The sequence below is a fragment of the Bufo bufo genome, chromosome 4 (genome assembly GCF_905171765.1).
Source record: "Bufo bufo chromosome 4, aBufBuf1.1, whole genome shotgun sequence".
NCBI classification, from domain to species: Eukaryota; Metazoa; Chordata; class Amphibia; order Anura; family Bufonidae; genus Bufo; species Bufo bufo.
In genome coordinates, this window is record NC_053392.1 from 33,275,954 (window position 1) to 33,302,250 (window position 26,297).

The window sequence follows — 26,297 nt, forward strand, 5'->3', positions numbered from 1 at the left end:
GAAAAGACTGTAATAAAAACCAGGCTGGGTGTGCCAGCACCTGAGACCACTGCTTGACCCTCAACACGGAGCCTTGTCTCTTTATTGGGAGATTCACTGTATGCTGTTAGAAAACCGATTGCCAGGATTGTATGCTTTTCCTGTTCGTCTGCTAGCAGCTTTCGTGAGGTTCCAGTTTGGAGTGCTATTTTGTATCCAGTTCGGGAGTTTGGTGTATCCTGCAGTAGCTGTGCCTGTCTCTCAGAAAGGGGCTTATCACCTAAACGGATTTTAACCCCTTGTCTGCGGAAACGGTCCGTTACATGACATATACCCATTTTTGGTGTGAGGTACACCTGCACTGCATCCGTGACAGGGAAATTAATATAAATATTCTGTCTGTTAGTTCGGTGGGTGACCTCAAAGAATGAGGAGAGCGTCAAATAAGGGACGTGGCCCTGGTCGTGGTACTGATGGTGTTGATGGAGCTCCTGCTGCAGGGAGAGGACGTGGTTGATCTGTGCCAGCTACACGCCCAAGTGAAACACCTTCAGGTGCGGTAGGCAACAGAACGTTCAGCGTTATTTTGAAGGCCCGAATACCGCTCTACGAATGGTGAGGCCTGAACAAGTAGAGGTGGTAGTAGATTGGGTTGCTGACAGTGCCTAGAGGTTCCTTCACATTGTCTTCCACCCGGTCTCCTGCTGAAACCGCAGAGTTGGCACCTGCAGCCCATGGGCATCTGTCTTTCACCTCACCCCCTTGCAAATCAGCCAAGCAGTCTGAGCCCCAAGTCATGCAGCAGTCTCTTCTGCTTTTTGATGACTCTGTTAGCAGGGTTTCCCAGGGCCATCCACCTATCCCTGCCACAGAAGTGGAAGAGATTAAGTGCACCGATGCCCAACCACTTATGTTTCAAGATGAGGACATGGGAGGACTATCGCAGCACGTTTCAGATGATGACGAAACACAGGTGCCAACTGCTGGGGCTTTCGAAAGTGTGCAGACCGACAAGGAGGGCTGGGGTGAAGACTGGGTGGAAGATGATGTGGAGGACGATGAGGTCCTCGACCCCACATGGAATCAAGGTCATGCGAGTGACCTCTGTAGTTCGGAGGAAGAGGCGGTGGTCGCACAGAGCCACTAGCACAGCAGAAGAGGGAGCAGGATGCAAAAGCGGAGCGGCCGTCCTCTAGACAGTACGCCTCCTACTGCCCACCGCAGCAAGGGACCGAGCACACCAAAGCCAGCTCCAAGGAGTTCCCTGACGTGGCAGTTCTTCAGACAATGTGCTGATGACAAGATACGAGTGGTTTGCACGCTGTGCAATCAGAGCCTGAAGCGAGGCATAAACGTTCTCAACCTGAGCACAACCTGCATGACGAGGCATCTAAGTGCAAAGCACGAGCTGCAGTGGAGTAAGCACCTCAAAAACCAAGAAAGATCTCAGGCTCCTCCTGATCGTTCTTCTGCTGCAGTCTCGGCCTCTTCATCCACCTCTGGAATGACAGAGGATGTAGCAGCAACACCACCACCTCCACCACCGTCACAAAGCATCTCCACAATGTCCCATGGAAGCGTTCAGCTGTCCATCTCCCAAACACTGGAGAGAAAGAGGAAGTACCCCCCCAACCCTGCCCAGCCGCGATCCCTGGCCACCCGCGATCCCTGGCCCTGAATGCCAGCATTTCAAAAATTCTTGTTCTTTAAAATGCTGTCATTCTGTCTGGTGGAGACACAGACTTATGGAGGTGGCTGTACCACAGTACATGGTTCCCAGCTGCCACTACTTTTCCAGGTGAGCCATCCCTGCCCTGCACAACCAAATGGTGGACAAAATCAGGTGTGCACTGCGCAACGCCATCTGTGGCAAGGTCCACATAACCGATACGTGGACCAGTAAGCACAGGCAGGGACGTTATATCTCCCTAACTGCACACTGAGTAAATGCAGTGGCGGCTGGGCCTGAGGCGGATAGCAGTTTTGCGCATGTCCTTTCACCACCGAGGATTGCAGGACATTTCTCGTTGCCTCCTACTTCTACTCCGCTTCCTCCTCTACCACCTCCTCATCCGATCAGCGTAACACCTTCACCACCAACTTCAGCACAGCCAGGTGTAAACGACAGCAGGCAGTTTTGAAACTCATCTGTTTGGGGGAGAAACCCCATACCGCGCAGGAGCTGTGGATGGGAATGGAACAACAGACCGGTGAGTGGTTTGTGCCAGTCAGCCTCAAGCCCGGCCTGGTGGTGTGCGATAATGGGCGAAATCTAGTAGCAGCTCTGGGTCTAGCCGGTTTGACGCACATCCCTTGCCTGGCGCATGTGCTGAATTTGGTAGTAAAGAAGTTATTTCCCTATCCACATTTGTTTGCAGGCAATTGTCCTGCTCTTCCCCCCATTTTGCTTCCTTTTGTAGCCCTCTAGCCCTTACTATGACTATTTTACAGCCATTTTAGTGCACCAAAGTTCGGGTCCCCATTGACCGGCGAACCTGAACAACCACGGGTCCGCTCATCCCTAGTGTGGGTTCCAGATGCAGGTCCTGGCGATATGCCACCTATGTATGAGGGGAGACAACCCTTTTGCAGCTCACTTTTATCATCGATGCTGGATTTTTTATGCTTTTTATCCATAATCTACCCAGGAACCGGCCTGGTGTTGTCCGCACACCTGTGCACATTCAGCGAGACCCATCTACATTGTATGTAAGATGGTGAGCTGATCTTTTCCTTCTTCTTGTCTTAAAGGAAATGTGTCACCAAAATTTTTATCTCCCATTTAAAACCAGATAGAAACACATCTCCATCTTGCCTCAGCTGTTCTTAACAGCATTTAGAAAGCATTAAGAAAATTGCTTTATTGCAGCCCCATGGACACAATGGTCAGAAGGGGACCTCTATGTACTTCTATGGGAGAGTTTTCTAGGCATGCTCTGTGACTTGTGCAGAGGTCATTGTACAAGGAAAGAATAGATCAGCTTTGACAGTCACCTATTGTGAATGGTGGATCCTGTCTTATCTGTCATTTTAATCCTTCTTATGATATCGCCTCTGTGTACAGATAATCAGGTAACTGCAGTAAAGTGATCTGTACAGACCAAGAAGTGGCGCCTATTATTAGGCTTAGTGGCCAATGTGAAAACTGCAGGATTTTATGTTTTTTGTCTAAATATAGATATTGACATGGAAAAAAAATTAAAAAATTAAATCACCAAAAATTCTTTAAAAATATATTAAACATAAAAATGTGATTTAAATAATAGGCCATTTTCTGATGACACATTCCCTTTAAGACGTCTGTAGATCATGCTGAATTAGTGGTGGCCTTCGGAGTCAAAAGCATCTTCAATTGACTTAATCTAAAACTGAAATAATCTTCTCATATTCTGGTACCAGTGACACCCCTTTGTGTCTTACAGGATGACAGAAGTCTAACTGGTCAGTTTAACGGCGATCTCGTAAACCAAACCTTGGTTATTGAATTTGTTCTCGTCGGTTTTACCCAAACCCTCTGGATATGCATATTACAGTTCATTCTGTTCTTAATCATTTACATACTGACCATCCTGGGAAATGGGTTCCTGATCTTCACCGTCATCGTCAGTCCTCCGCTGCACACCGCTATGTATTATTTCCTCTGTAATCTCTCTTTTATTGATTTGTGTTTTACATCGTGCTCTATGCCAAAAGTTTTGGTTGATATTTTTTCTAAAACTCGAAAGATTTCCTACATTGGATGCATGATACAAATGAATCTCAGCGTGTTTCTAGGAGGCGCTGAATGCATATTACTAGCTGTGATGGCCTACGATCGGTATATCGCCATATGCTTCCCCTTATATTACACCATCATCATGAGTTGGAGGGTCTGCAGATACTTCACGGCTATGATTTGGTCAGTAAGCTTCTTTCTCTGTATAGTCTCGACCATCCTGAGACCCATGATATTCTGCAGAGGGAACAGGATAGACCATCTTTCTTGTGAGCTTTTAGAAATGCTTCAGATGTCGTGCGGAGACGTTGTCACTTATAAATTTCAGATATTCATTATCAGTATATTTGTTCAGTTCTTACCTTTTGCGATCATCGTCGTCTCTTACATTTGTATCATTATATCGATACTAAAAATCAAATCGTCAGACCTTTTCCACCTGCGCCTCCCACCTGACCGTGGTTTTTATGTTTTATGGGACAAGTATGACCACATACATAGGACAGAAGAAAACTTTTTTAGCGAACTTAAAATATGTTTCTATCATCTATGGAGCTATTACACCCGTATTAAACCCACTGATCTATAGCCTGAGGAATAACGAAGTGAAAAGAGCATTTGGAAAAATTCTGATGAAACATTCCGCATCTCGCCCAATATAATTCTAACATGAAGAGGACACGTGATCAAAGGACAGAAAGTTCAAAGAAAAAGTAAGTGGAACTATCTGGATTTCAGCATTGATTACTAAAAAAAATGTGATCCGATTGTTATCAGAGTTACAATTTCAGACAAGCACGTTATCACTAAACTACTAACACGCCATCAGTTCTTAAACTGAACATGTTATGTAAAAATTCACACTGCTGGGAGGAAATGTGGATTATTAAAGCTAGGACTTGGAAATTCCAAAACACTCTTCTTCAAAACATTCTTCACTGTCCTTACATTACATTGTTAATTTATCTTAGAATTCATTATTCCCTCAGTGATCACAAGGTGTCGTGACCTTAGGGCAGTGGTCCCCAACCAGTGGCTTGGGAACCACATGTGGCACCCGGACCCCTGCTGTGGTAGCCCACCATGGGAGTTATGACCGTATGTTCTGGCAATTGACATTGTTGCAGACCTATCCAAGATTTACCACCAAACCGTGCCATTTTGGATGGTATAATACTAGTGTAAAAGTTCACACTAAAATAATTATATCAGCAAATGTTTGCAATTTCATGTTTTTTTGTTTCTCCACATTCAAAATTTCTCTCCTCTATTTTTGAATTCCCTGCTGCTCCCGACCATCACTGAATGTGGCTAACAACATACAAAAGGATGGGGACCTCCCCCTTCGGACTCATGCACATGACCGTGTGCTGGTCGTAGTTGTATTGCGGCCCGCATACGGTGGGTCCGCAATACACGAAGCACCGGCCGTGTGCATTCAGGGTCCGCAATCACGGAGATGCGGAATGGAATCACGGATCAGAATCCCACGGAAACACTATGGAGCGCTTCCGTGGTGTTTCTGGTCGTGCCTCCGCAGCGCAAAAAAGTAGTGCATGCACTACTTTTTTGCGGTGCGGACCGTCGGATGCGGATCGCAGACCCCATTCAAGTGAATGGGTCCGCGATCCGCATGCGGCTGCCTAACGGTTAGTGCCCGTGCATTACGGACAGCAATTTGCAGTCCACAGCATGGGCCCGGCCAGTACACGGTCATGTGCATGAGCCCTAAGGGGATAAAAGCAATATCAAAACATAATGTCCCATCTACCATGGTTCACAGCAGTGTGTTGGTGTGAAGTGCTCCTTTTATTCCAAAAATACCATTGTACATTTGTGTTAAAAAGTTCCAGTTTTTGAATGTGGAACATTCAGGTGGTCTTGGGAAAACAGATAACAATATTCATTTTAAATGTTTTAAACAGTATTGGTTTCCTTGATTTCCTTTCAAGAAAACCAGTCCAGTTCTGGTTCTTTTTGTTTTTGTTTTTTTTATCGTGTACACAAACAGTTTGTAGGGTCTTCTGGTGGTATTTTGCTGAGCTTCAAGAGGTAGTCCCCTGAAATGGTTTTCACTTCACAGGTGTGCCCTGTCAGGTTTAATAAGTGGGATTTCTTGCCTTATAAATGGGGTTGGGACCATCAGTTGAGGAGAAGTCAGGTGGATACACAGCTGATAGTCCTACTGAATAGACTGTTAGAATTTGTATTATGGCAAGAAAAAAGCAGCTAAGTAAAGAAAAACGAGTGGCCATCATTACTTTAAGAAATGAAGGTCAGTCAGTCAGCCGAAAAATTGGGAAAACTTTGAAAGTAAGGGCTATTTGACCATGAAGGAGAGTGATGGGGTGCTGCGCCAGATGACCTGGCCTCCACAGTCACTGGACCTGAACCCAATCGAGATGGTTTGGGGTGAGCTGGACCGCAGAGTGAAGGCAAAAGGGCCAACAAGTGCTAAGCATCTCTGGGAACTCCTTCAAGACTGTTGGAAGACCATTTCAGGGGACTACCTCTTGAAGCTCATCAAGAGAATGCCAAGAGTGTGCAAAGCAGTAATCAAAGCAAAAGGTGGCTACTTTGAAGAACCTAGAATATGACATATTTTCAGTTGTTTCACACTTGTTTGTTATGTATAGAATTCCACATGTGTTAATTCATAGTTTTGATGCCTTCAAAGTCATGAAAATAAAGAAAACTCTTTGAATGAGAAGGTGTGTCCAAACTTTTGGTCTGTACTGTATATATACAAACCCGTACACACACACACATATATACACATATCTATATGCACTTTATACTATTATTTAATTTCTGTCCTCATTTATGATATATCTTTATACATGCGTGGACAATATTAATCTCTCCCAACCACATATTTTTTGACTTTTGTGTGTGCACAGATTTTTACGTATACATTTATTTTTATTTTTAATATAATGACTATGTGTATACATTCTATTGCCTTTTGTACAAAAAAAACCCCTCTAAATTTGTGATTCTTTAGACTTGAAAAAAGAGTGTACTGACTCCGAAACGCGTTGTCACTCATCAATAAAGACCATGTCTTTGCGCCAGAAGGTATCAATTGGTGTACTATTTTAGTGCACAAAACTAGCAGAGGGTAGGGGAATGAAAAGGCTGTGGCCGGGGTGAGTTGGATCCACGCAGATAATTTTTGCCCTGTTGCTGCAGCGAGCAGTGAAGATGTCCTCCAGTGATGGTAACTGAGTACCAGTGATTCTGCCAGCTATTCTGATGATGCGCTTGAGGGTCTTCTTGTCCTCAGAAGAGCAGCCGGAGGACCCCACTGTAATGCAGTATGTGATAACAGATTCTTTGGTGCACCTGTAAAAATTGACTAGCAGCTGTTTTGGGAGTTGTGCTTTCTTCAGACTCCTCAGAAAATAAAGCCTCTGAAGGCCTTTTTTTGGTAATTTCTGTTGTGTTTTTTACCCATGACAGGTCCTGACTAATATGAACTCCCAAAAATCTGAAACTTTGAACTATCTCCACGTTTCCACCATTAATGCTAATGGGATGGTGTCCATTTCGTTTCTTCTTCCTAAAATCCAGAATTAGCTCCTTTGTTTTCTTGTTGTTCTTACTCCATCTCTCGAGGTTCTCAACCTCTTTCCTATAGGCCGTTTCATCATTGTTGGAGATCAGGCCTATCGCGGTCGTGTCATCTGCACATTGTATAATGGTATTGGTATTGTGAATAGGTTTACAGTCATTTGTGAAGAGGCAGTAAAGCAGAGGGCTCCACACACAGCCTTGCGGTACCCCAGGGTTTAGAGTTACGGAGGAAGAGAAGGGCTTGCCCATGCGTACGATTTGTGGTCTTTTTGTAAGAAAATCCAGTATTCAGTTGCACAGGTCTGAGCTGAGACCCAAGTTGTTCAGTTTTGTTGCCAACTTGTTGGGAGGGATGGTGTTAAAGGCCGAGCTGTAATCAATGAACAGCATCCGCACATAGCGGTCTCTCTGCTCCAGTGTGACAGCGCAGTGTGAAGGGTAAGTCAGACAGCATCCTCAGTTGACCTATGTGCTCTGTAAGCAAACTGGTATTGGTCCATGGAGGTGCAGATCTTGCTCTTCATGTGCCTTAGGACAAGTTGTTCAAAGCACTTCATAGCAATAGGAGTGAGAGCCACCGGGCGATAATCACTTAAGGTCTTCACCCCGGCCTGTTTTGGAATTGGGACAATTGTGGAGGACTTCAGGCAAGTGGGGACAATGGCCTGCTCTAGTGAGCTGTTAAACATACTGGTAAACACTGTTTTCAGCTGATTAGCACAGTTTTTTAGGACTTTTCCAGGAACTTCATCAGGGCCAGCTGCTTTGCGGCGATTAATGTGGTTTAAGGCCCATTCTACCTCATGTGCTCTCAGCATCAGGGAACATGATGGAGCCTCTTGCTGGGCTAATTTGACGATAGGCAGCTCATTGTCTTTGTCAAATCGTGCAAAAAAATGATTTAGGTCATCAAGAGAAAAAGACTTTCAAGTGTTGATAGAACAGGTGTTGCTCTTATAATTCGTAATGGACTTGATACCCTGCCACATGGAATCAGAGCTTGTAAAATGATGTTCTATTTGTGTTTTGTAGCAGTGCTTTGCCTCCTCAATGCCCCTCTTCAGATTGGACCTGGCTGTTTTGTACTCCTCTGGGTCTCCCTTATGGAAACGAATGTCACGTGCCTTCAAAAGGTTTTGGACGTTTCTGTTTATCCATGGTTTACTATTTGGGAAGGTCCGAATGATTTTGGTATCAGTGACATTGTCCATGCAAAATTTAATATAGGATAGGACAGAGGAGACATAGATGTTTAAGTCTGTGTGATTTTCCTTTGTAGCTGCCTGTTTAAACAAATCCCAATCTGTGTCCTCAAAACAATCCTGTAGTCTCATTGTGGCTTCTTCAGGCCAAACTCTGATTGTATGCAAAGTAGGCTTAATCCTGGCGATAAGAGGTTTGTATGCTGGAGCCAAAAACAAAGAAATGTGATCCGACCTGCCAAGATCTACAGTTCTTGAGGTGGAGCTACAGAACATAATCCGGAGGTGCACCCATCTTTGCCAGTTTCAGAAAGAGTGCTGTGGTCTATTAGTTTTGAAATTATTGAAGATGGGGGGCAGGGGATGCTGTATAAGCATTTGCTATGTTGCAGTAAACACGGTCTAATGTATTTCTCCCCCTAGTTGGGAATTTAACAAACTGGTAAAATTTGGGGAGCACAGTTTTGAGATTGGCTTGGTTAAAATCACCCGCGAAGATGAACACTCCATCTGGATGGAAATTTTGCAGACTCTTCGTAATGTCATGCAATTTGGACAGTGCCAGCTTAATATTAGCTTGTGGAGAAATATAGACTACGGTAAGTAGAACGGTCTACACTTAAGCCTGTGAAGGTTCTCATTTATCCAGGTCATGGTATATCTGTAAAGAATGCTGTCTTGACACCTTTTTCTGGGAGGTCATTATCACCTACTGACTCCAATTAGGATAATGGAATCAACACCTTTGACCCCATGCTGGGTATAATGACCTCTGACCCCATGCTGGGTATAATTACCAGATGTTGATTCAGTTACATATTTATTCCCAGAGAATTCTTGTACAGTCACTTAGAATTGAGAAAGCTCGTTGGTAGAACGAGTGAAACGTTTTCAAGAAATCTACAGTAAGTCCAGTTGCCTTGATTTATTCTTTACAGGTCTACACTTAAGTGTCATAAGTTCTAAATCAGCGGAGCAATATTGTTCAGCAATGACTGTGGAGGTACACCAAGCATTATTGACATAAATACACACTCCACCTCCCTTCTTCTTACCGGACTCAGCAGTTCGATCCATTCGATAAACAGTCCGATCCGCAAGTTCAATAGCCTCGTCCGGGATGTTAGTATTAAGCCAGGTTTCGATGAAAAACGAGGCGCAAGTGGTATCAGACGAGATCCTCAGTCTCAGCTCATCGATCTTGTTCACTATAGAGTAGGTATTTGCGACGAACAGGCTGGGTAGTGCTTGCTTGTTTAGGGGGTTCTTTAATCGAGTATTGATGCCGCCCCTCTTGCCCAGCTTCTGCTTCCTCTCCCATCTTCTCCTGTGCCGTCGCTTCAACGGTATATATATCCACTCGGGCACCGATGTCCTTAGAATCTCATCCGGGATATTAGGGGGTGGTGGTGGAACAGGAGCTTTCATTCCGATGTCCAGTAGCTCTTGCACACTATATGCTATGTATGCTGTAGCAAACTGAATACAGTTGCTCGCTGTGCTTAAAATTAAGTAAATAACTATGTAAAAAATAAGAAATTGGCATCTAAATGGAGAGCTCCGGGATGCTGCTGCCATGCGCGCTGGCGTCTCCAGTAGTAATTGAGTTGTGTGACTGACGGCTCTAGTACTATCACTCTGTCTTAAAAGAATATTCTAGTTACACAAAAAAATAACACCATCAGTCAACTTTACTGCATTATAAGGCCTCTTGCACATGACCGTATGTCCTCCGAGACATACGGTCCATGAGCGGTCCCGGAGCGGCATTGATCGTGCGCATGGGAGTGCACAGCATCATAGAGTACAATGATGCTGTGCACGTCGGGCCGCCCATATGATCTTATAAGAGCGGGACAATAGCCCAGCGGGTGGCCCGACGTGCACAGCATCATTGTAATCTATGATGCTGTGTGCTCCCATGCGCACGATCAATGCCGCGCCGGGACGTATGGCCCGCTCACGGACCGTATGTCTCGGAGGGCATACGGTCGTGTGCAAGAGGCCTAAGTCAGATGCCTACATCCCAGCGCAAGACTCATGGGGAGTGTCTGTAGCATCAGGTCTCTGCCTCTTCTTCCCCTCCCAGCTGGAACATCACACATCCAAGCAGGGAAAGCCGCCTCATTAGGATTCACTTCAACACAGTGAATACTAATGAAACTGTGTTAGATATGGGTTGGGGAAGGGGCCCTCTTAAAGCACATAGACTTTTGCTAAAGAAATTATTAAACAAGTCATCATCAGAATTTGAACTTCACACTTTCTCTATGTCAGGCAGAAGAGGTACCATTAAACTACAGACCTGCTCTGTTGAAAGAGTTGCATCTACCAATCACCTTAAAGTGGAATTGAGCCCAGACATATCCCCACCTTCACCCCTGCAGCCCCCCTGATATGAGTTGCAAGTCCAATTTATATATGAGATAGCCAAGATAATAGTCTATAAAATGATGGGAGTCTCACGTCCGAAGCTGCAGTGGATGGTGAGATATGGAGCCTGAAAGTCAAAAGTTCAAAACATTGTTACCCTTTTGCTCATCACTGTATGTGGAATCATAATTGCACTGACCCAGAGAATGAAGGGCAAAGGTCAGTTTTGCCGCATAGGGAACACCGTAGGGACAAAAACACATAAAACTGCGGAGGACTTTAGTTTTTCTCCCCCCCATTTGGAATTTTTTTCCCGCTTACATCTACATTTTATGCCATATTAAATGGAGGCATTAGAAAGTGCAACTTGTCACGCAAAAAACAAGCTCTCATAAGTATATGTGAACGGAAAAATAAAATAAAAATGTATGGCTCCAGAAAGGCAGTGGAAAAATATGAAAACGAAAAAATCTGGTATCCTAAGGGTTAAAGACCTGTTCAACTTTTTTAGACTCAAAATTACTCTGTACCATCCGTTTGGCTTTTTCCACCAGATATAATGGGGAAAAAAGGAAGGTTTATGAGGGACTGGAAAACTTTTCTTTTTATGATAAGTTCTTTCCAGGATATCATCCAAGGAAGAGCCAAAATAGAAGAGGAAATAGAGCTTTGGACCCCTGGTCCACCTTCCAGGACGCCAACCATATAGCTCTCCTAGCAGAATTGCATCAGTAGACACATCCGCTAAAAATAATCTGCTGCCTTAAAGGGGTATTCCCATCTCATTGATCATATTTTAATTTGTTATTGAAGTGCCTGTGATCATTTTTCTAATTATGTACCTTTATCAAATCCCTACCTCTCTTGGCAAAATTTGTTCACTCCTACCCCACTGTTGTCTTCTGGTAACCACTAGATATGGCCACCGCTTGTGTGCCGCATCAGTGGGCCGCGCCTGGGCAGAACATATTGTCTTCCCTCGGCCGGGCCACACATCGCTGTACTATACTCGGCCAGGAAGACGTCACCATTGCGCATGCGCAGCGGCGTGCGGCAGCGTGGACGTCGGAAAGGGTGATGTCATAAAGAGGCGTGGCAGGCCTTCACTCAAATGGCCTAAGCCCGCCCAGCCTTAGAAGCAGGAAACCAGTTAGTGGACAGCAGAGTCGGCTGCAGGTGAGGATGAAATAGCAAGATGGGAAAACTCCTTTAATAAAGATGGGAAGGAAAGACAGCAATTCTTGTCTTGGAGTTTAAACAAATTTAAACATATTAAGGGATCTAGACACCCATGAGATCGCTATGCTAGGCCCAGGGGCGTAGCTAGAAATGACTGGGCCCCATAGCAAAAAAATTTATGGCCCCCCCCTCCCAGATCTCCCACCCCCACATACCCATCGGACCTCCCACCCCTTCCAGAGCTCCCACCCAAACATCCCACCAGGACCTCCCACCCCCCTCCCTAGATCCCCCTCAGTGTCGTCCACAGATATCCCCCCCCACCCAGAGCCGCCTCCTAGCTAATTTATTCACTGAACTTGCCTCTGTGAAATTGAAGAGAAGCGCCGTAATTTCGCACAGGCGCACTGGCAGAGGCCAGGAAGACGGTGCATGCGCACTTCGATGCCTCTGCCAGTGCGCCTGTGCGAGATTACGGCGCTTCTCTTCAATTTCACAGAGCCAAGGGCAGCGAATAAATTAGCTAGGAGGCGGCGCTGGGCGGGGAGATTGCAGGCACAGGCAGCATCGCTTTGCTGCCTGTGCCGTTTGCAGCGCTCCCTGCACGGGCCGCATGACACGGCTTCGCGGGCCGCATTTGGGCATCACTGGCCTAGAACATCACACTGCCTCCACCAGCTTGTCTTCTTCTTATAGCGCATCCTGGTGACATCTCTTCCCCAGGTAAGTGACACGTGCTCTCATAGCTGTTTTTTTTTTACATAAAAAAGACGTTCAGTGGACCAGACTACACTCTTCCATTGCTCCATGGTCCAATACTGATGCTCCTGTGTCCATTGTAGTTGCTTTCAGTGGTGGACAGAGAGTCAGCATTTTTCCTTGGCCGGTCTGTAGCTACACAGCCCCATGTGCAGTAAGCTGTGATGCTCTGCATGTACTTTTAAGCAATTTGTGTTGCAGTAGCTTTCCTGTGGGATTGGACCAGATGGGCTAGACTTTGACATTGAGTTGTGTTAATGAGCATTAGGTACCATGATTGCTGTCACTGGTTCTTCCCTCTGTGGACCACTTTTGGTAGGTGCTAACCTTTGCATACCAGGAATCTAAGACCTTAAGAGCTGCCATTTAGGAGAGGCTCTGACCCAGGCATCTAGCCATCGCAATTTGGCCCTTTCTCAATGCCACTCAGATCCTTACACTTGTCCATTTTTCCTGCTTCCTAAACTTGCAAACCTAAAACCCAGAACTACTGGGCAGACACTCCTGTAGTCATTGACCACCACTTTCATTGTTTTCTTGTCTCGCCAGAAACTATAGCGAGATGAGTTCTTATAAGTTATCATCTCCAGTTCATATGTGGAGGAACCTCTTCCATATTCATTCTCGGGTAGTGTGTCCTCTCTGAGTCTCCACTGACTGACACTGCCGATTGCCGCCTGCCGCTTCCGTCCGACAGACTCAGACAGTGACAGACTCAGTCCCACTCCACTCCCCAGCCAGGCCTCACCTCAGCCACTTGAAGTTGAACCGACCCACACCTGACCGAACCGTACCTGTACTGCGTGCGCGCCGCCCGCCGAGCCAGCCACCCACACTCCAGCAGCTTCCTTGTATGTGCAGCTCCTAGTCTGCGACTCCGCCTCCTCCACATCCAGCAAACCGCCGCCCAGACTGCCTCTCTACCTCCGCCCTCCGGCTCCGAGTCCAACCGCCCCCTATCACAGCGCCACCCACGCGCCACATTATTTATTTATTTTTTAATCCTCAATCGGCGGCGGGCCCCCAGTGGCGTAGGGCCCCATAGCCATTGCTATGGCGATCCCTACGCCACTGGCTAGGCCTAAGGCTGGTAGATGCAGACTCCCAAGCCCTCTTGTCTAAGGGATCCCCCGACATCCCAAATCCTCAAATGGAAGGGCAGATCTTTTAGCAATCTTAGCAACTGGTGCATCCACTGTAGGCGCCTTGTCCCAAATCTGATACTGAATCTTCAAATAGGTATTCCCTCTTGACAGATGTGGGAATAAAACATTTTCTGTCAGGGTTCTTCCATTCCTTCCGTATTTTTGTGAATACATTAGACCATATGATGTCTTGGACCTAAGCCTTCAAAGACCTGATCTGCTATGCTTTTAGGTTGCATGATGTCCTCCAGCTGAATAGTGGGCCTGACCATTTTTAATAACAATTCTTCATCTTCCGTATCGCCCTTCCTGCTGATTCTTCATCAGACAAGGAACAATCTACAGATAGATTCTGATCGGACTCTGAATCAAACTCTTCTTTATCAGAGGAGTCCGAATCAGCCCATTCAGATGAATGAGGACGACTTCTCTTAAGGGACTTAATAGACTCTTAAGCTTTTGTATTTCTGGATAAATTCTGAGATTCTTCTATCACCAGTTTATCCACAAAACTCTGGCACAATGATCTAACAAGATGATGGCAACTGTATTTTAAACCCCCCACAGTCCTTATGTTTAGACTTGCTAGATGCCTACTTAGGTATTTTTGCAACCTATAGGAACAAACAAGCAAACAACACCCCATATTAATAAAGAAGGAAATCTTTCACCATCTGTAGAGAAAGTGTTCCCCCACTCCTGAGGACCAATACCGGACTTGCAGGCCTCGAGGTTTTCATAGGGTCAGTGCCTACCCCATCATCTGGCTCAGACATGATAAAATCACTGGATCCACCAAAGCACTGTGTGCGCAACTGTTGGACTGGCTGCGTTCTCCTGCTTCAGACTGGAAGAACGTAACACTATCTCCTCCCGGCGCATACACATCCTATCTTCAGTGAACGGAGGCCGTCTTGGAAAGGGGCAGCACAACGCACGCCCCGCCGACTGAATCAGACCTGGACACGACCACAGCGACTCCCTAGAGGCTAGGAAGAGGCAGGAGAAACAACAGTCTAAGCAAGCATCTCCCCAAGGAGTCTGACGTTGCATGGGATAGGTCCCTCCACAGTATGTAGACCCGGACCTTCCACAGTCCCCGGGTGTAAAGCTGCACCTGCAGAAAGAGCTCCCTGGGTACTTCCTATTTGGAGAAGAGGAAACCTGAACTCAGGTGTGGTGGGGGTGTGAACCGTCTCAGGTTTCCTGTCCTGGATAGGAGTTCCTAGTCGCAAGGGTGTAGTCATGGTTGAGGGGGAAAAAACTGAGAACCCCTTTAAGTTCCAGAAACCAGATTTACAAACCGTTCCATACTTTGTGTGAGTGTGTACATTAGGCCCAAAAATGTCAGAGCTACAGAAGGGTTCCAAATGAAAGAGCCGGAGCCAGAATGTGGGTAATAGCAGCAGCAGCTATCCGGCCAGTAGTAGTAATAGTAGTAGGCCACAGTTGTCCCTGCTGGCTTCGGAAAGGCATAACATTATCATTGAGGAGAAAGAGGATGAGATTGTGGATTGGATGGCTCACTCCTCCTCTCAATCGCAGCAGGATGCCATGGAGGTGACTTCTGAGTCTGACACTGTGCCTTGGAGCCAGGGGTCACAGCATATCTCCTACTACTCCTCCTTGCAGCCCCAGAAAAGGCTTTTCATGGTGTCCTTTTAGTCTTCAATGCACCTTCCTAGTGGGGTGCCTTTCTTTTTCCTAAGTGGCAAGAAAACCTCACCACACCCTACAGCAGATAGTCAAGAGAGTTGACATCTTGTATGAGAGCCATCACCATTTGGGCTGCCCTGAAAAGGACGTTCAGAGGAGGTGCGGGTCCCCAGGCATAGTTGTGTGGGTGGTGGTGGTAATAGTGGCACACGTAGCCACGGTATAGGAAGTGGGGGCAGAGACAGTGCCAAATGCAGAACATAGGAGGGGGCCCAGCGTGATATATCACAGTCTGATAAAAGTGGCAGGGAGGGTGAGGACTGCTGAGCAGGAGGCAACATCAGTATAGAAGGGTGGTGGCAGCAGAGGCAGCAATAAAGAGCACAGGTGATGTACCTCCCAAAGAACAGCCAAGGCCACGTCTGCTTGGGGATCTGGTGATGCCGCCGACGCTGTGGGTGAATTAGGCGCAAAATGCCAAAGTTAAGCTGCCTGTAGCTCTGAGCAAGCAACTCCAGGATGGCGCTTTTTCTCCACAAGGTGGGCACACAAAACTACAGCCATGTGCAGGATCTGCAGGACTAAAGCCGTGGCCGCTCAAACACACTCCTAGCTACCAGAGGTCTATTGCAGCACATGAGGCGGCACCACCGGATGCTTTAGGAAAACACAACTGGCCAGCATACCCAATCAGTATAAGTCTGTCCTTCTTCTCCTGGTCCTCTTTGTGGCAGCCAAACTGTATCCCCAAGGAATATGGAATCTTTGTCATCATCATCATCATCACCTTCTTCTTCTCCTGCGAAGACTTTTCTTTGTCCGCAGCTCCACCGTGAGACATCTATTACAAAATGTTTGGCCATCGTATAACTTTTCTCCACCAGCAATTAGCTTGTCTACAAGCTGAACCCCCACGTGGTCGAGTTGCTGGCAGTGCAGTCACTGTAGTATCATTGTAGTAGTGCCTCACGTGGCAGAGAATGCGGGCCACTCCACGGGGGGCACCTGAAGCAGCTATAATTTCCAGCGACAGTACGTCTTTCATGGCCCACTGGGTCAATGTTTTTTGTGGCAGTGGAGAGGCAGCCCCACAGCAACCTGGCCAGGTCCTTTTGCAGCCCTCCCCCGATTGCATCGGGCTGGCTACCACCCCAGGCACTTCTCCACCTCCACTACCTCGTCCTCCATGGACACAGTCCCATCCCCAACAGCAGCAGCTATCAGACAATGGGGGCATATCCTAGAGCAGGGATGGCCAACCTGAGGCTACAACTCCCAGCAGGCCCAGACTGCCTACAGCAGTGCATGGTGGGAGTTGTAGTTTTACAACAGCTGGAGAGCCACAGGTTGGCCCTCCCTGCTCTAGAGATATGCCTCCATTGTCTGAGATGGAGTTTTTCAAAACTATAAACTGCCCCCCCCCCCCCCCCCCCCCCCATGTGGCGCAGGGAGTTGGGTAAGTATATTCCGTGCGAGGAGCCCGGTATATGGGGGGGGGCAGTTTATAGTTTTGGATAACCACTTTTTTTTAGACTTGTTCACAAGGAGCCACTTTTTCTTCTGACCATCGGCACCTCTTCGGGTCGTACAGGCCGCATTCTGACCCTGCCAAGGTATCATTTTTGGACACTTGGCCTCAACAAGCCACTTTTACTTCTGTCCCATAACACCGTGTGCCCCCGATAAGGGATCTTTTTTGGAAGCTTTGGAAGATAAAAATGCAGAACATGTGCCGGCGCGGTGTGTTTTAAAACTCGCTGTACAGTAAAACTGATTCTGGGGGGGGGCCACTGTAAAGCTACTTACAAATAGTACCTTCCCACACAGTGGCCGCAGCAAGATTATTGTTTCTGGGGTCCCTGCAGTGATATGGAGAGGGCAGGATAATGGCCGGTCTGACGGGTACCGAGAAGTCATCTCCACCACCCGAGGCATCTTGCGGTCTATCTATATGTAGTGCAGTCAGTCCAATGTGCCACTTGTGGTGGGCGAGGGGCCCATCTTGCTCTTGGGCCCACAGTGGGATTCACCTGTACCCCTGTGTATGTCAGCGTCACTCAGACGCCATTTACTACTGCTATCATCGTGTTCCAGAGCGGAGAAAAAAAATCATAAAAAATAAATAAAGAGAGGTCCTAGGAGGCGAGAGGGCGTTATAGACCAACTTTCAGGGCAATTGGAGCAACTTTGGTTCAGAGAGAATTGATTCGGGTCCAAACCAAACTTTTTGAAAGTATCGTCAAACCTGAACCACCCTGAATCTGGAGTGAACCGCAAACTAAGCTGTAGAAACCAGTGTCAGGCAGCTGCTGCCAAGGCCAATAAGATACTGGGTTGCATCAGAAGGGGCATAGATGCCCGTGATGAAAACATAGTCCTGCCCTTTACAAATCACTAGTCAGACCACACATGGAGGACTGTGTACAGTTCTGGGCTCCTGTAAACAAGGCAGACATAGCAGAGCTGGAGAGGGTCCAGAGGAGGGCAACTAAAGTAATAACTGGAATGGGGCAACTACAGTACCCTGAAAGATTATCAAAATTAGGGTTATTCACTTTAGAAAAAAGACGACTGAGGGGAGATCTAATTACTATGTATAAATATATCAGGGGTCAGTACAGAGATCTATCCCATCATCTATTTATCCCCAGGACTGTGACTGTGACGAGGGGACATCCTCTGCGTCTGGAGGGAAGAAGGTTTGTACACAAACATAGAAAAGGATTCTTTACGGTAAGAGCAGTGAGACTATGGAGCTCTCTGCCTGAGGAGGTGGTGATGGTGAGTACAATAAAGGAATTCAAGAGGGGCCTGGATGTATTTCTGGAGCGTAATAATATTACAGGCTATAGCTACTAGAGAGGGGTCGTTGATCCAGGGAGTTAGTCTGATTGCCTGATTGGAGTCGGGAAGGAAATTTCACCCCCCTAAAAAAAAAAAAATTTACTTCTTTGTGAGAATATTTTCCCTTTCTCTGGATCAACTTGCAGGATAACAGGCTGAACTGGATGGACGGAGGCTTCTTCAGCCTTATAAACCATGTAACTATCATCTGAATGTAGCCTAATGGGGTTGTCCAGCACCCTGGCAATTTTTACCAAAAGCTTACAATGGTAAAAAAATAAACTCACAGACCACAAAATAAATGCTCCCCCACTGTGACAGCAGCGGTGACGTAGATGTGACGGCAGCGGAGGAGAGCACAGTAAGCAGAGAATATCACCCGGGCTAGGAGCTAGAAATCCACTAGATGGCAGCAGAGCACAAGGCAGATTTCCCCACATTGAGCACAGGTATCAATCTATGGAACAAGTGGAAATCGTGCCGACAACTATGGGTGGTAGAGAGCTCAGCAGACAGTATCACACATGGTAGGATTAGATACACAGCTCAGCAGGCAGTATCACACAGGATAGGATTAGATACACAGCTCAGCAGACAGTATCACACAGGATAGGATTAGATACACAGCTCAGCAGGCAGTATCACACAGGATAGGATTAGATACACAGCTCAGCAGGCAGTATCACACAGGATAGGATTAGATACACAGCTCAGCAGACAGTATCACACATAACAGGATTAGATACACAGCTCAGCAGACAGTATCACACATAACAGGATTAGATACACAGCTCAGCAGACAGTATCACACAGGATAAGATTAGATACACAGCTCAGCAGACAGTATCACACAGGATAGGATTAGATACACAGCTCAGCAGGCAGTATCACACAGGATAGGATTAGATACACAGCTCAGCAGGCAGTATCACACAGGATAGGATTAGATACACAGCTCAGCAGGCAGTATCACACAGGATAGGATTAGATACACAGCTCAGCAGGCAGTATTACACAGGATAGGATTAGATACACAGCTCAGCAGGCAGTATCACACAGGATAGGATTAGATACACAGCTCAGCAGACAGTATCACACAGGATAGGATTAGATACACGGCTCAGCAGACAGTATCACACAGGATAGGATTAGATACACGGCTCAGCAGACAGTATCACACAGGACAGGATTAGATACACAGCTCAGCAGACAGTATCACACAGGATAGGATTAGATACACAGCTCAGCAGACAGTATCACACAGGATAGGATTAGATACACAGCTCAGCAGGCAGTATCACACAGGATAGGATTAGATACACAGCTCAGCAGGCAGTATCACACAGGATAGGATTAGATACACAGCTCAGCAGACAGTATCACACAGGATAGGATTAGATACACAGCTCAGCAGGCAGTATCACACAGGATAGGATTAGATACACAGCTCAGCAGGCAGTATCACACAGGATAGGATTAGATACACAGCTCAGCAGACAGTATCACACATGATAGGATTAGATACACAGCTCAGCAGGCAGTATCACACAGGATAGGATTAGATACACAGCTCAGCAGGCAGTATCACACAGGGTAGGATTAGATACACAGCTCAGCAGACAGTATCACACAGGAGAGGATTAGATACACAGCTCAGCAGGCAGTATCACATAGGATTAGATACACAGCTCAGCAGGCAGTATCACACAGGATAGGATTAGATACACAGCTCAGCAGACAGTATCACACAGGATAGGATTAGATACACAGCTCAGCAGGCAGTATCACACAGGATAGGATTAGATACACAGCTCAGCAGGCAGTATCACACAGGATAGGATTAGATACACAGCTCAGCAGACAGTATCACACATGATAGGATTAGATACACAGCTCAGCAGGCAGTATCACACAGGATAGGATTAGATACACAGCTCAGCAGGCAGTATCACACAGGATAGGATTAGATACACAGCTCAGCAGGCAGTATCACACAGGATAGGATTAGATACACAGCTCAGCAGACAGTATCACACATGATAGGATTAGATACACAGCTCAGCAGGCAGTATCACACAGGATAGGATTAGATACACAGCTCAGCAGGCAGTATCACACAGGATAGGATTAGATACACAGCTCAGCAGGCAGTATCACACAGGATAGGATTAGATACACAGCTCAGCAGGCAGTATCACACAGGATAGGATTAGATACACAGCTCAGCAGGCAGTATCACACAGGATAGGATTAGATACACAGCTCATCAGGCAGTATCACACAGGATAGGATTAGATACACAGCTCAGCAGGCAGTATCACACAGGATAGGATTAGCTACACAGCTCAGCAGACAGTATCACACAGGATAGGATTAGATACACAGCTCAGCAGGCAGTATCACACAGGATAGGATTAGATACACAGCTCAGCAGGCAGTATCACACAGGATAGGATTAGATACACAGCTCAGCAGGCAGTATCACAGGATAGGATTAGATACACAGCTCAGCAGGCAGTATCACACAGGATAGGATTAGATACACAGCTCAGCAGGCAGTATCACACAGGATAGGATTAGATACACAGCTCAGCAGGCAGTATCACACAGGATAGGATTAGATACACAGCTCAGCAGGCAGTATCACACAGGATAGGATTAGATACACAGCTCAGCAGACAGTATCACACAGGATAGGATTAGATACACAGCTCAGCAGGCAGTATCACACAGGATAGGATTAGATACACAGCTCAGCAGGCAGTATCACACAGGATAGGATTAGATACACAGCTCAGCAGACAGTATCACACAGGATAGGATTAGATACACAGCTCAGCAGGCAGTATCACACAGGATAGGATTAGATACACAGCTCAGCAGACAGTATCACACAGGATAGGATTAGATACACAGCTCAGCAGGCAGTATCACACAGGATAGGATTAGATACACAGCTCAGCAGACAGTATCACACAGGATAGGATTAGATACACAGCTCAGCAGACAGTATCACACAGGATAGGATTAGATACACAGCTCAGCAGACAGTATCACACAGGATAGGATTAGATACACAGCTCAGCAGGCAGTATCACACAGGATAGGATTAGATACACAGCTCAGCAGGCAGTATCACACAGGATAGGATTAGATACACAGCTCAGCAGACAGTATCACACAGGATAGGATTAGATACACAGCTCAGCAGACAGTATCACACAGGATTAGATACACAGCTCAGCAGACAGTATCACACAGGATTAGATACACAGCTCAGCAGGCAGTATCACACAGGATAGGATTAGATACATAGCTCAGCAGGCAGTATCACACAGGATAGGATTAGATACACAGCTCCGCAGACAGTATCACACATGGTAGGATTAGATACACAGCTCAGCAGGCAGTATCACACAGGATAGGATTAGATACACAGCTCAGCAGGCAGTATCACACAGGATAGGATTAGATACACAGCTCAGCAGGCAGTATCACACAGGATAGGATTAGATACACAGCTCAGCAGGCAGTATCACACAGGATAGGATTAGATACACAGCTCAGCAGGCAGTATCACACAGGATAGGATTAGATACATAGCTCAGCAGACAGTATCACACAGGATAGGATTAGATACACAGCTCAGCAGGCAGTATCACACAGGATAGGATTAGATACATAGCTCAGCAGACAGTATCACACAGGATAGGATTAGATACACAGCTCAGCAGACAGTATCACACATGGTAGGATTAGATACACAGCTCAGCAGGCAGTATCACACAGGATAGGATTAGATACACAGCTCAGCAGGCAGTATCACACATGATAGGATTAGATACACAGCTCAGCAGGCAGTATCACACAGGATAGGATTAGATACACAGCTCAGCAGGCAGTATCACACAGGATAGGATTAGATACACAGCTCAGCAGGCAGTATCACACAGGATAGGATTAGATACACAGCTCAGCTGGCAGTATCACACAGGATAGGATTAGATACATAGCTCAGCAGACAGTATCACACAGGATAGGATTAGATACACAGCTCAGCAGGCAGTATCACACAGGATAGGATTAGATACATAGCTCAGCAGACAGTATCACACAGGATAGGATTAGATACACAGCTCAGCAGACAGTATCACACATGGTAGGATTAGATACACAGCTCAGCAGGCAGTATCACACAGGATAGGATTAGATACACAGCTCAGCAGACAGTATCACACATGATAGGATTAGATACACAGCTCAGCAGACAGTATCACACAGGATTAGATTAGATACACAGCCTGTCACAGTCTGTTATGTTGCGGTCTTTCACTTCCCCTCACTATAACACAGCAAAGCCTCCCACAATAAACATGGCGTCTTGTGGCTTCACATGTGAACTGCACAGGCGCATTAACGATTTTTTTCCCCTCAACATTGGATGTTCAAAGTTCCCGTCATTGATTGGCTGAAGACCCGCGCACCATGACGCCGCTTGCGCATGCGCATCCGTCCCCTCAGGCTGTATGCCGCTTGCACGCTACTTATTAGCAATCAGAGGGTCAGTATGATATCGGAGCCCGGTGATTGGCTGGCACGGTGACATGTCCCCGCCCACCTCATGGCTTCAAGACTCGCAGGAGAAGACGCTCGTCCTTGTGTGAGGAGATTCGTCCGCGGCGGCTGCGGTCAGGAGGACGGGACAGGTACCTTGTGTGGTGCCGCTACTACAAGTCCCAGCATTCCCTGCGCGCCCCATGTGCAGCAATGTGCACGGCGTGTGGTGGTGACAGGCGGTACTGACCGCGGGGCATGCTGGGACGTGTAGTTCACCGTCACGTGTATGTCATTGTGGGGTATGCAGCAGGGATTTTTTGTCCCTCACCACGTGTGGGTCATTATTGCTGTGACCTCACAGGGGGCATGCTGGGATTTGTAGTTCCTCTGTGCTTCACAGGGGGGCATGCTGGGGTTAGTAGTTCCTCTGTGCTTCACAGGGGGGCATGCTGGGGTTAGTAATTCGCTGTGTAGGTCGTTCTGGCCGGACCAACATTGGGTTTTTGGAGTCTGAAGGTGGGGCGTCCCTGCGCAGCACAGTGCGGTCGCCCCTCAGTGATACCTGTGCAGGTGACATGTTGTCTGCCCACTGGAAACAATGTAACGCGTCATCTGTACAGCCTCCTATCTCCTCCAGGTGGCGCTGTGCCCGGATCCTCCATTCTTCTTTAATTAACTTGTCATTGAGTAATCCGCTTCATGTGACCACGGATTTGGATCCATCCGTGTTTTAACTCTTTATTTTCTGCCTCTCAGGAAAACCTGAGACGTCCAAATGAGATGAACTTTGGTTCCCTCCTGAAACTTATGATCCGTGACACAGCAGAGCTGCAGTTCTGTCGCAGGTGCGTCCGCCTCTGGTAATATGTAATTGGTTATCTGCCATCTGAACGAGGCAGAAGATCTCACCCCCGGACCTTCACCCTGGCACCGAACATCAGCTCTGGAGGAAAGGTCACAAGACATCCATCCACACAAGCCAGTCACTGGAGGTCATAAGAGGAAAATATCACCTGCAGTCCTATGTAACACCACAGATAACACAGTGATAACTCTCTGGGTACAGATAATGTAGTAGATGTCACCTGCAGTCCTATGTAACATCACAGATAACACAGTGATAACTCTCTGGGTACAGATAATGTAGTAGATGTCACCTGCAGTCCTATGTAACATCACAGATAACACAGTGATAACTCTCTGGGTACAGATAATGTAGTAGATGTCACCTGCAGTCCTATGTAACATCACAGATAACACAGTGATAACTCTCTGAGTACAGATAATGTAGTAGATGTCACCTGCAGTCCTATGTAACACCACAGATAACACAGTGATAACTCTCTGCATACAGATAATGGAGTAGATGTCACCTGCAGTCCTATGTAACACCACAGATAACACAGTGATAGCTCTGAGTACAGATAATGTAGTAGATGTCACCTGCAGTCCTATGTAACATCACAGATAACACGGTGATAGCTCTGAGTACAGATAATGAAGTAGATGTCACTTGCAGTCCTATGTAACATCACAGATAACACGGTGATAGCTCTGAGTACAGATAATGCAGTAGATGTCACTTGCAGTCCTATGTAACATCACAGATAACACGGTGATAGTTCTGAGTACAGATAATGCAGTAGATGTCACCTGCAGTCCCATGTAACGGCGCACACACACAGCTGGTTTTCCCCTGTGCTGGACGTTCACTCTTGTTCCCTCTCCTCTTGCAGAAGTGATTTGTCTGTTTGGGGGTCGGTCGTCCGCCGGTGATGACGGGGGGGCAGTGACCGGTAAGTGCCTTCTGATAATCCGGAAGGTCTCTGGCGGTTTCCGCACTGGGAGTCGCGGTTCCCGGAGTCGTCCTCCTGATGTGAAGGGTTTTCACACACACAGATTTCTACAATTTCCTAATGGACTTAGTTCCATCCCTGGCTGTTGTCAGGAGCTCTGCTTGCTGTCAGGCAGTAACCCTTTCCTCAGCTGAGAGGCGCAGACGATTGTATCCGTCTACACAATGCAGTAAACATTCCGGACCGACACATTGTAACGGAGTCACAGAGCATTATCTGCACTGGGTACAACTGTGTATCCTCTTCCCAGCTGAGAGCAGCACTGGCTGTGAATGTTCCTATTCACTGACAGCAGGCAGAGATTTTGGCTACTGTTAACCCCATCTCCCCTGGGTCAGTTTTTCACCTTCTAATTTCTGTAAATCTGACCTGTCCCTTTCTGTGGCGATCACTCTGCGTATCGAAGCCGTTCTGAGACGGTTTTCTCAGGACACATTGTACTTCATGTTGGTGGTAAATTTAGAATTGATATATTTTACCTTTTTTTATTTAAAAAAAAAAAATCCGAATCTTACAGAGAACTTGGAAAAAATTTGTAATTCTCAAAATTGGAATGTCTCTTTTAGGACTGACGTTGGCATCACTTTGTCAGGCCTCTTTCACACGGGCGTCACGGATTTTGTCCGGATTTATTGCGGCAAACCCGCGCCAGTAGGCACGCAATTTCAGTCAGTTTTGTCTGCGATTGCGTTCCGTTTTTTTCCGCACGAGTGCAATGTGTTTTGCACGCGCATGATAAAAAAAACGGAATGTGATACCCGGACCCGAACCCGGACTTCTTCACTGAAGTTCTGTAGATTTTATTATTTTCCCTTTATAACCATGTTAGAAGGGAAAATAATACAGTAAATGGACTTTAATGGGGTCGCGGGGCTCATCTCATCGTCTCCTTAGCAACCATCTGTGAAAATCGCACCGCCTCCGCGCTTGCTTGCGATTTTTCACGCAGCCCCATTCACTTCTATGGGGCCTGCATTGCGTGAAAAACGCAGAATATAGAACATGCTGCGTTTTTTTTTTTTTTTTTTTACGCAACGCATAAGGACTCTGACCCGGTGTGTCTATTAAAGGGGGTTTTCCCGAGCCCTCCAGACAGGTCACCAGTAGGGGGTGGGGTCCGATACCTGGGACCTCCGCCAATCAGCTGCTTGAGAAGGCACTGACGCAAACCTTCATTTAGCACAGCGCCATATAATATATAGTGGTGGTGTTTGGTATTACAGCCTAGCACCATTCACTTTAATTGGACTGAACAGCTGATGGGTGGGAGTCTTGGGTGTCGCCCGCCCCCCCCCCCCACTGATCAAATACTGATAACTTAGGTCATCAGTTAGAAATTCTCTGAAAATCCTTGCAGCAAGCAGAGATCTTAAAAAATGGTTAGTAAGGGCTCATGCACACGGCCGTTGCCCTGCAATACACTGGGCAACGCCCGCGTGCACCCCACATCACGGAT

At 46.7% G+C, this 26,297-nt stretch overlaps 1 protein-coding gene and 1 long non-coding RNA gene across 6 annotated transcripts in view; one reads left to right on the forward strand and one right to left on the reverse strand.

Moving 5' to 3' along the window:
* Window positions 1–26,297, reverse strand: part of LOC120997120 — a 97,429-nt gene that overhangs the window by 40,806 nt on the left and 30,326 nt on the right. The window lies entirely within an intron of this gene.
* Window positions 22,988–26,297, forward strand: part of LOC120997118 (sodium-dependent multivitamin transporter-like) — a 28,707-nt gene continuing 25,397 nt past the window's right edge. For 2 of the 5 annotated variants that reach the window (XM_040427061.1, XM_040427066.1), the window contains exons 1-3: window positions 22,988–23,134; window positions 23,742–23,830; window positions 24,722–24,781. The gene's annotated coding sequence lies outside the window, so the exon portion shown is untranslated. The remainder of the gene's footprint in view (window positions 23,135–23,741; window positions 23,831–24,721; window positions 24,782–26,297) is intronic. The other 3 variants (XM_040427063.1, XM_040427062.1, XM_040427065.1) reach the window with 3 other exon arrangements.